This window comes from Felis catus, chromosome F2, assembly GCF_018350175.1.
Source record: "Felis catus isolate Fca126 chromosome F2, F.catus_Fca126_mat1.0, whole genome shotgun sequence".
Taxonomy (NCBI): domain Eukaryota; kingdom Metazoa; phylum Chordata; class Mammalia; order Carnivora; family Felidae; genus Felis; species Felis catus.
Window position 1 is genome coordinate 63,404,010 of NC_058385.1, and position 11,240 is coordinate 63,415,249.

The following is an 11,240-nucleotide window of genomic DNA, read 5'->3' on the forward strand; positions in this document are numbered from 1 at the left end:
TCTGACTCTCTGTACTTCTACACCCCCACCCTGCTTGCTCACATCTCACCCACGCCAGGCCAACCAAGGGCCTGTAAAAATTTAACTTGATGTGATTGCACAACCGTGAAAGCCTGAGTTGCTTTTTGAGGTAATGAATGATTCTTTAATTGCCTCGTGAAAATGTTTCCAGTGGGAAGAAATACAGAACAAGCTGTCACAAACATAAATGTCCCTGTTAGGCTCTGGTGAGGTTATTATACAACTAAAAGTTTCAGGGGGACCAGCTTGGGAGACACACTGAATCTGGTTCTGTTTCTCTTCCTACCCCTTTGTTGAATTTCTATTGTTAAGAATCCTTTTGGAGGCGATGGATAGGTTTCTTACTTTGATTGGCATGTGTCCAAACTCATCAAATCATATATGTTAGATACTCGCAGGTTTTTTATATCAGTTATACCTCAATAGAGGTTTTGTTGTTTCGTTTTGTTTTTCTTAAAGAATCTGTTTCTTCACCGTGTTGAAATCATGGTCCAGCAAGCCCAGTGTTCTGTGTTCCTCAGCAAGGCAAACTTTGGGTAAGAAAGAGCAAGACCATACTTCCTGCCTAGCTCCTTAAAGGCTGCTGATGAGTTTCCCTTAATGACTCATGACGGCACTAATTCCAACGAATGCCACTGCGTTAGGTCAGGCTACCATCATGTCTCAGCTGCACTGCTGAGAAAGTCTCCTTGACTCCAATTTGAAGTCTTCTAACTTACCTCCCATGCTGCAGTCAGAGAGATCATCTGAAAGTTCTAACCTGACCACCTAATTCCTCTGCTGAATATCCTGCAGGGTTCCCCATTTGTCCTGAAGATAAAGTGTCACCTCCTTAATATAATGCAGCAATAAGCTGGTCAAGAGTGCTGCCAACAGACAAAGGTGCTGCCCATAGCTGAGCTGACTGAGCTGAACCCCAGTCCGTATTCCACATGCTAAGCCATGAGCCCTGGCACTGTCCCGCTCCCGCCTAAGACCCAGGAAGGATGAGAGGTGTCCCCTGCAGGGCCTATTAGTTCCTGCTGGAGATTCATATCTAATCACCCTTACACTGTTTCCATCCTAACCTCAGCACTATAATTCCACCATATTAGCATCTCGAAACTCCCCTTTGTCTTGCTTCTGACCCTTTGCCCATGTCCTCCTCCACTCGTGCTTCTCTTCATTCTTCCTATCACCTGGATAAGTCACATTTTCTTTCTGCTCTCCTCTTAAACATCATCTTTCCTGAGTCTCCTTGGACTGTGTTAGGTGCTCCTAATATGTGTTCTCAAAATACCATGTGTTTTTTCATAACACAACACTCATCCTATGGTCTTATAACTGCCTATTTATCTGCCTTTCCTTGAGAGCAGAGACTGTACCACAGTAATCTGTAACCTCTTGTCTAGGTACTCAGTAGTTATCTGTTGATCAAAGAAGTGAATGAGTAAGTGGGTGGATGCATAAATATATTAAAAAAACCCTTGAATTCATATTTCCCATAAACATCACATTTTCACTAAAAGAGCTCCAAAACTTTTCTACTTATCATCCCATATTTGTCTTAAATCTGTTTTTGTCTGCCTTCACAGAATGCACTTCAAAGGTTGGATCTCTAGGAATTGGGAACTCACTCATCTTAGTTCATCCAAAACCACAGCTTCCCCATTTTACAAACAGTTGAATGTTTCCAAATGGAAAAATGGTCTTTATATGGTGTCTTCACTTATGGGTCTTCCCACCCTCCCCTAACTTGCCACCCAAGGCAACGTAGTGAAAGGCCTTGGAAGTATTCACATCTGTCCTTTGGGTCATAGTGAGTTCACAAAGCATATTAAGCAGGGGAATGGTATATCATATTTGTGTTTTGAGTAATTGCTAGAGCAGAGGTAAGGAAGGTGAGAGCCTGGCAGCAGGGAGCAGAGAAAGAAAGCCATTATTAGACCAGACAAGGCAAGAAATGAAGTCCTGAAGGGATCATGGCCATGGAGATAAGGACGAAAATCAAGAATATTTAAGAAAAAGAAAATCTTAATATGGTTGCAAATGAAGGAGAGGAATCAGGGATGATTCCAGTGTTTTGAGCTTCAACAACTGGGTTGCTCCTCATGTCATCACCTGACATCATCTGAACCTGGAACTATGAAGATAGGGAGTTCACTTTAAGATGTGTTCAGTTTAAGTTATGAACTTCCATAACTTAGAATCAAGAAATCCATAAGAAATCAAGGTAAAAACCATATTTGTATACCCAGTTTCCAGCATACCTTATACATGGTAGGTTCTCAAAATGTTTCTTGAGTTGAATCAAAGGTGCAATACATCCTACTGACAGAATGCTCAATATCTAACGTCAACCATGTGCTTTGTCAAATTCGAAGCAAAGACCCATCTAACCCTACTGCTCTGTATTAACATAATATAACATTTATCCATATGACAAGCTAAGAAATTTCAACCCCCTGGAAAGTATGACTAAGAGATTTTACTGCAATAATAATTTTCACTAAGTGGTGGAAGGAGTCAGGAAAGGGGATATTATAGCAACCACAAATAGGTCCAGGGCTACACTTGGCTTGCAATTCCACTACAAATTTCAGAGAAGCCATAAAAGATTCAAGTGAAATCTGGTTGGTTGATTAGAAACATGTGAAGAAACCCTAAACAGGCACGTGTTTCACATTTCCTACTCTGAAGTTGGCCAAGTATTAATCATCCTCCCTGTGTTATTCCAGAAAACAGAATCACTCCAGCTGGCCTTTTGAACGGACAGGACCTCGGATAGGAGACAATCCACAAATCTGGGACTTCCATAGACAGAGAATTAGCAAACAAGTGCTATGCAGAACTTTCCCCACCTTCCACAATGCTGCTCCGTGTACTACCCTCCACACCGCGGCCCTCAGCCCAGTTCAAGCTCACCTCTATATTACAAAGGAAGAGAGACTCTGGGGACATAGCCTCTCAAGTGAGAACACCATTGCTTCATCTTGAACCCCCTCCTCCCCAGAACACAGATTCCAGAATGGAAGAGGCACAGACTTTGGAGCCAGAAAGTCCCAAATTTGAACCAAACTCCACCATTTACTTTGGGTGATTTACCTAACCTCTTTGAGTCACGGATTTCTTCATTTACAAAACAAGGATAATAAGACCTACTTTGAAGGGTGAAGACAAAATGAGGTAATTTATATAAAACACATACAATACATGTGTGTGATATTAGCAAACATGGATTTGGAGCCTTCTTGCCCCTTCCTTCTGTATGATGACCTGTCCAAGCAAATGTGAAGCCCAAACTGTCTAACACAGGCCCCACTCACAGAAGTCTCAAAGGAATGGTTCCAATGTACAAGGCAACTGGAGAACTTATCAGGGTGCTCTGTAGAGAGCTCAATTTCACCGAGTCCTCCCAGGACTCACAGAGCAGGTGAGGTGACAATGAATCTGTTCTTCCTCAGATGCAAGTAAGAGCAAGGAGGAGGGAAAAGCTCATTTTGGGTCTGAACAGTCAGGTCAGACCTCAGAGATGAGGCATCATTTGAACTGGGCTTTAATGGATGAGCAACATTTCCTGGGATAGAATCAGAGATATTTCATACAAAGGGGGTAAATGAATAAAGACACTGAGGTCATGATGTGCTCAAGAAACAACAACTGGTTAGATATGGCTAGAGGAGAGGCAAAGGAAAGAAATGCTGGGGGAAGTGATGGGCAAGGTCAACTGGATTAGTTTGCCAAGTGTTTACCATGCTAGGTGGAGCGTCTGGACTTAATCCTATTAATAATGCAAGCACATTAAAGAAATCTGAAAATTTCTCTTTTGCGTCTTATTGTATTTTGTTTTTAGCATTTTTCTATTCTCATTATGAAAACCAAACATACATTAAAAAGTAATTTTTTTGAAAAAAAGGGGTGCCTGGGTGGCTCAGTCGGTTAAGCATCTGACTCTTGGTTTCGGCTTGGGTCATGATCTCACAGTTCATGGGTTTGAGCCCCAAGTCAGGCTCTGCGCTGACAGCATGGAGCCTGCCTGGGATTCTCTCTCTCTCTCCCCCTCTTCCTGCCCCTCCCCTTCTCTCTCTCTCTCAAAATAAATAAATAAACTTAAAAAAAATGAATCTGTCTTCATCCCAGACTGTGTCTACTCCTCAGCATTAAATCTTTGTTCTCTCTCCTTCCAGAAATTTTCCGCATAAATACTCTTATAAATCTGCCTGTGAATGAATAATTATACACTGCATTGTACGTGTTTATTGCCTGCTTTGCAATGTATCTTTACGACTCAGCATATATCATTTCACCTCATTATTTAAAATAGCTGTATGGTAGTCCACACTTTAGACTGTTGCATATCTTTTATTTAACTAAATCTCAGTTGGTAGATACTTAAGCTGTCCCCACTTATTTATTATTACAAACAAGGCTGCAATCCCTCCTCATATCTTTGGAAGTATGTGAGAATATTCCTGTAGGGGAAAAAAAAAAACCCACTAAAACCAGAATTGCTGGATCAAAAGGTAAGTGCTTTTAAAATCTGAGAGCTATTTTCAACTTGGTCATTAGAAAAAGTACCTATTTATACTTCTATCACCAGAGTATGACTGTGTCTGTTTCTACATATCCTTGACCTTACTCTGTTATCAAACTTTTAAATCTTGGCCACTCTAGCAAGTTAAGCTTTTTTAATTTCCTGTTTTGACTTACAATCTTTTGAGTGAAGGCGAGCAACTGCTCATATGTTCATAAACCATTTGTCCTTCTTTCTCTGGGAATGGCTTTTTTTTTTGTTTGTTTGTTATTGTCCTGGCCAGTTTTTCTATTAGTTTGTGGTCTTTTCCTTGCTGATTTATAAGAGCTCTTTATATATTAGGAAAATAGGCAAATTGACCGTGAGTTTGTTTATGGCTTCTGGGCTCTATCCAGTTCTTAGAGGTGTCTCTTCCACTCCAATATTATTTTAAAGTCCACCCATGTTTTCTTTCATACTTTTATGACTTCCATTTTATGTTTATAATTTTGGTTGATAAAGAGTTCATTTTGCTATAAGGCATCAGATATGGATTTCATTGTTATTCCTTCTTTGTGACTTTCCTTTAATAGATGATCTTACCCCCATTTAAATTTATTGAGAGTAAGACATGTTTGTTCTGAGTTCCCTTCTCAGTTCTGTTTTTCTGTTTTTAATGCTTCCTCTGTTTTCCAACTTTTACTGCATGGTCTGTTTTTTATCTTCGTTGATATCTCTGCCTCTTTTTCTTGTTCTTTCTTTCTTTTTCTTTTTCCTTATGGAAGACTGTGTTATGGAAGAACAAGGAAGCCTCACATGTGAGAAGTGTTTTATGCGTATGTGTCTGCCTGTATATAGCAATTGCCCCCCCCCCCCAGTTGTTGGTAGGATGTGGTTGACACCTACCGTCTCTACTGTCCCCTCTCCTCCAAGAACTCTTGTAAAGATGGCCGTCTGCAGGAGTCTCTCTTGGCACCACTTCTCATGACACTTCCCAGTGCACAACAGGGACTTGGACACCCTGTCCTCGTCTACCCACAACCCTACACGATGCTGTTCCAGGCACAACTGGCTCTTTGACAATGTGCTGCCTCTTTTTGGCGACCACTATGGAAAAGTGGATTTACTCGAAGTGTCTTCCCTCATTTAGATCCAAATGTTACTGGGTTCAGCAATTATTCTTCAGAGCTTGGGGTTGTAGGTATTTTCTAACTTATGCGAAGACAGAAACTTTCTTTTCCTTTTTCCAGTTGGTTTTAAAAAGACAGAGGTGGGCTGGGAACAGCTTTACCGCCCTGTTTTTGCCAGAATTTCTCCAGTAAAGATAATTAAGCAGGAGAGAATATATTGATATAAAACTAATGATGCTTTTGACAGGCAGACTGGAGGGGAAAGAGAAGGGAGGCAGGGAAACCAATTAGAAAGCTAGCATGGTGGGGGCGCCTGGGTGGCTCAGTCAGTTAAGTGTCCAACTCTTGATTTCAGCTCAGGTCATGATCTCATGGTTTGAGAAATGGAGCCCTGCATTGGGCTCTGCACTGACAGTGTGGAGCCTGCTTGGGATTCACTCTCTCCCTCTCTCTCTGCCCCTCCCCAGCTCATGCTTGTGCTCTCTTGTTCTCAAAATAAAGAAAACTGAAAAAAAGAAAATGGAAAAGAGGTGAAGCTAAGGTGGATTAGGGTGGCATTTGGAGGAAGAAACGTCTGGGAGAAAGCCTGCCGGCCAATCGACAGAACTCTGTAGCTAATTAAAAAGGAAGGTTAGAAAAGACGTGGAGAAGACACGGAGAAGAAAGGTAACTTGGTAGATGGCCATGCGTTTGCTGAGGGAGGAAATATAGCAGAGGAAAAAGTTCATGCTTTCATAAGTTGAAGTTGCTGGAACATTCAGAGGAAGATACAAACCAGGTTGTTGGAAACGTACTACCAAAAGAGAGCAGCAGGTGTCAAATTAGACGTCTCCAGCAGACTGAACGCTGTGGTGGCTGGAGTCGTGAAATAGGTTAACTTGCGAAGAAAGATGGGATGAAACAAGAGGAGGATGAAGATAGAGGCTGGAGAATATCAGTCTTTCAGGGGCTGGTGCAGAAAGCTGCACCAGCAAAGGATAGAACTGTAGGTTTGCAGAAAACAAGAGACGGTGGCATCGTGAAAAGCAAGGAAGGCACGTACCGAGAAAGGTTGTAGAGTCAGCAATGTCAGCTGTTGAAGAGGGTTCTGCAGCAAGCACTGACAGTTGCCCACTGAAGTCGGTAATTGGTGACAGCAATTTGGAGGGCAAGGAAGGCAAGTGGAGGGGAAGATGCTAAACTCGTCTTAAGGATCCAATACATACCAGGCAATACACTGGTGTTTTGCATATGTCATTCCAGTTAATCTCCATAAAAATCCCCCGGAAGAGGAAACCGAAGCTAACAAACATTAAGTAACCCTTGCACCATCATGAGGAAGCCAAGGAGGCAGCTCGATTTACACACAAATCCTGCAGTTAAAGTACTTTCCGGTCTTTACTATGTTAACCTTCAAGTCAGACTATAGTAAATTAACAAACGCCTGCAGCCTGAGAAATGTAATGTGTTTCAGATCATAGTTTCCTAGTGAACTTCTATTAAAAAATTGTTGCCGGAGGGGTGCCTGGGTGGCTCAGTCGGTTCAGCGTCTGACTCTTGATCTTGGCTCAGGTCATGATCTCACGGTTTGTGAGTTCGAGCCCTGAGTTGGGCCCCATGCTGCTTGGGATTCTGTCTCTCCCTCTCTCTGCTCCTTCCCCGCTTTCTCTCATTATCTCTCTCAAAATAATTAAAGAATGTTAAAAAAAAAAAAGAAAAAAATTGTTGCTGGATTCCTTTTATAAATTCTGGCTGTCACGCCTAACATAATTTATCACAGCAGTCAGGACTATGTTGGTTTGATGCTAGCTGGACTGCACTGGCTTCATTCCTGACAATGGTGAGCACTCAGTAAATAGTAACTAAACTAACAGAGGTCACAAAATTAGTGTTAAAAGAAAGGCAACAATGCAAATATCGTTATATTTTCCCTGCCCATTTTTTAGCAGAAATGTCTCCATCCTGAGTTCTGTATAATTTCCACCTATGTCATAGAATGATGAATACACAAACTTTCTTGGCTTGAGAGATTATAATTCCTCTTTCTTGAAGTATCATCTCCTCTCCTGGATTCTGTCTCTCCTACAAGACATCAGTGCTCTTTGCTGCTGAATATTGTGCTTGACACGTAGCAGTGTTCAATGAATGTTTCTTCTCCTGAGTTGTTGTTATTGTTGTTGTTGTTGTTGCTGTTTTTAGGCTGAGGCCACTGCAGGTGGTTCTATAATGCATTTGCCTGTCTTTAAAAAAGTCCAAAAACATCAAGACAGAGGCACATAATTGGTGCTCAACTTCACTGCTAAACCAATTCAAAACCAGCCAACCAATGAAATTGGCTGACGGGTACCGGCAACTTTATAGTTTTCCTCAGGATGGGAAAAAGGACATACTCAATGTTTTATGGACATACTTAATAATGGGAACATATTTAAGGATTCTGGAATTCCTCTGTGCCATTTCTATCCAGAGCACCTAGCCCCCACACACAGAGAATCTGACAAGTAATGGCATTTCCCGTGGAGCCACAGGAGCAGGACCCATATATACAGAATATTCACAGGAACAATTCCCCATGCCGACCTAATCAGAAGGAAAGCGTAACTCCTTGTTTTGGCTCTGTGGTGACTGGGCTTGCCATGCATGCCTCTTCCAGCTGATGGGAGGAGGATGAGCTCCTCACATCTTTTACTAGATGTGTTTTTGGGTATACGTTTTCTCAGCAGGGAAATTAACAAGAACAAATGACAATAAACACCATCATTTCTTGCACATCGCCCGTGTGCCAGGACTTTGGCCTAATTCCTCCAACAATCCTACAAGTTAAGTTTCTTAACCAAAGTTACACACATGTGGTAATCGGCAGAAGCAGGGTTAAGTCAGATCTCTTCTTACTAAATCTGCCACCTTTACCATAAGACTAAAGACAACTGACCCTCTCCCCAAGTTAAAACAACAACAAAACAAAAACTAAAAACTAAAAAAAAAAAAAAAACCAACAACATAAAACTGAAACATTTCTTTTAGGAGCTTGGAGTTGTGTCAGATCCTGCCAGTTTTCTTCCTGATCTTCCCTCTCCTTCAAACTAAATCCCTATATAGGTGGCCCTCTGAAGAAAAAGACTACATTTCTGAGCCTCCTTTGCAGCTTGGCCATGACTAAATTTTGGCTAATGCGATATAAGCAGAAGTGGTACGCGCAATTTCTTGGAAGTACTCTTAAAGGGAGGGGGTACATCATTCTTCATCACTTCCCTTCTTCCTGTTTGCTAGAATTTACATGTAATCACTATAGTTCTAGCAGCTATTGTGGAACGGAAGCCATACTCAGCAGTTTATAAGAAAGAAGGTGTCATGGGGCACCTGGGTGGCTCAGTTGGTTAAGCATCTGACTTCAGCTCAGGTCATAATCTCACAGTTCATGAGTTCAGACCCCTCTTTGAGCTCTCTGCTGTCCACACAGAGCCTACTTTGGATCCTCTGTCCCCCTCTCTCTGCCCCTCCCCGACTCATCTCTGTGTGTTCTCTCTCTCTCTCAAAAACAAATAGACAGTAAAAAAGAAAGAAAGAAGGAAAACAGGAAGGAAGGAAGGAAGAAAAAAAAAGAAAGAAAGAAGGAAGGAAGGAAGGAAGGAAGGAAGGAAGGAAGGAAGGAAGGAAGGGAGGGAAAGAAAGAAAAGAAAGAAAGAAAGAAAGAAGAAAGAAAGAAAGAAAGAAAGAAAGAAAGAAAGAAAGAAAGAAAGAAAGAAAGTGAGTGAAGAAAGTGTCTTGATCACCATGGAGCACTGGCTACCGCCTGCAGACATCTTGAATGTGAGGTAGAAATACATTTCCACTTGTTTAAGCTACTGCCTTTATTTCCTGTTTACCACAGTTGGGTCTAATTCTAACTGATACGGCAATCTTATGAAATCTCGTGTATCATGACATCTTGTATTGTTGTTGAACATACGCTCATTAAGTTAAACTGGTATTGGGCATGCTAAGTACTATAGATAGAAACAATTGTGATACAGTCTTGCTTCAAGAAGGTTTCAATTAAACGGAAAGAGAAGACATGTCCATGAGACTACGATGAAGGGGATAACTGGTATGTGAGTCAGTTCTATGCACAGTATATTTTTAGGTATGTTTTGAAGTGTTTATATCTAGTTCTCCTACACCAACAAGGGGAGAGCACAAAATCGCTTTTCTGTTTTGTTTTGTTTTTTATCCTTGCGTATTAACAGGTAGTCAGTAGTTTGACCAATTGAAAAACACATTCTTCAATGGATCCACTGCACTTAAAATAAAACTGGAACTTTGTCTATTTTCTTGTTGGAATCTCTAACCCTGTGCCATCAGCCTTCTGTACAAAAGGAAGATAAAGATTATAAGGAGGGGAGCCCCAAGTCCCATGCTTCCTTCTCTTACTGTGAGATACAGACTCAGGGTCCCTTTCACTAGCTCTGTGCACAATATACACTCAGAATGTGTGGGGAGAAATCCTGGAGGAGAGTTCTCAGAATAAAGAGAATAAAGATGTAGATTCCAGTTCCTGGCTCTGACTTCAATTTCCTGTTACCTCAACAGATTGTCTCACCTTTCTGGACCACAAGTCCCTTAATTAATAATGAATTAATTAGTGATAACAAGAGGATTGGACTCAGTGGTCTCTAAGGTCTCATTGAGCACAAATGCTCTGTGACTATGGCTGGAACCAGCCTCAAGCAGGAAGTTGGGGAACCTTGAATGCAGTTGGGCTGAATCCTGATTCATCCACTGATTCACAGGGTGACCTTAAGAGAGACACGCAGCATTTGCTAACCTCAGGTTCCTCCCTGTAAGATAAGGGAGATGAACAAGAGATATGCTTTATAACATCTCCAGCAGTTCAACTATTCTATAAATACTCAATGCAAAATTGTTTTACTCATGGAAAAAAATTAATAATATTATTAAGCTTAAAATGAATAGGTAGCACCATTCAAAATAATCCCAAACTGCGTCCCATACATACACAAAATAAAGATTTTTTTTTTTTTTTTAAGTTACCACGCTGTGATAAAAACAAAATTGGCCCAGGGATGGAATTTTGCAGTGTCTTTCACCATTTCACACAGGCACTTCAAGGTCACGACTAAGGTCAGAAATGAAAACGTCCTCTATGGAAACAGAAGTGCCTTTAACAAGCATAGAGGTTCCTGTTGATAAGCATAACCAACAATCTTAATGGCACGTTGTTCCCCTTGAGCCCAGGTCAAAATGTCTCTTCTTATCCAAGTCCAAACACATTGTCTATGGCCACTGGAAGAAAATCATGCGGCATCATTTATCCCTTCTTTTAACACCCTTGAAATCCTCCTTTATAGTAAATTTCAGCCTCAGGCCAGCAGAGTATGTTTTTTCCTCTTCGAGCGCTTGTATACTGTGTGCACGTTGCCAGAGCAAGACATTCTACGTCAACTCCAGGGTTGTAACTAAGGCCTTAGTAAACAAAACAGGGCTGGTTAACATAGCTGAGTGCCAAAAAAATTGAAAAATTACTATCTTCATCAAACAATAAAATCCTGAGTAAATGGAAAATTTTAATGGTTTGGATTTTTCAAGCTGGTTTTCATTTTGTTAGAAGAACATATATT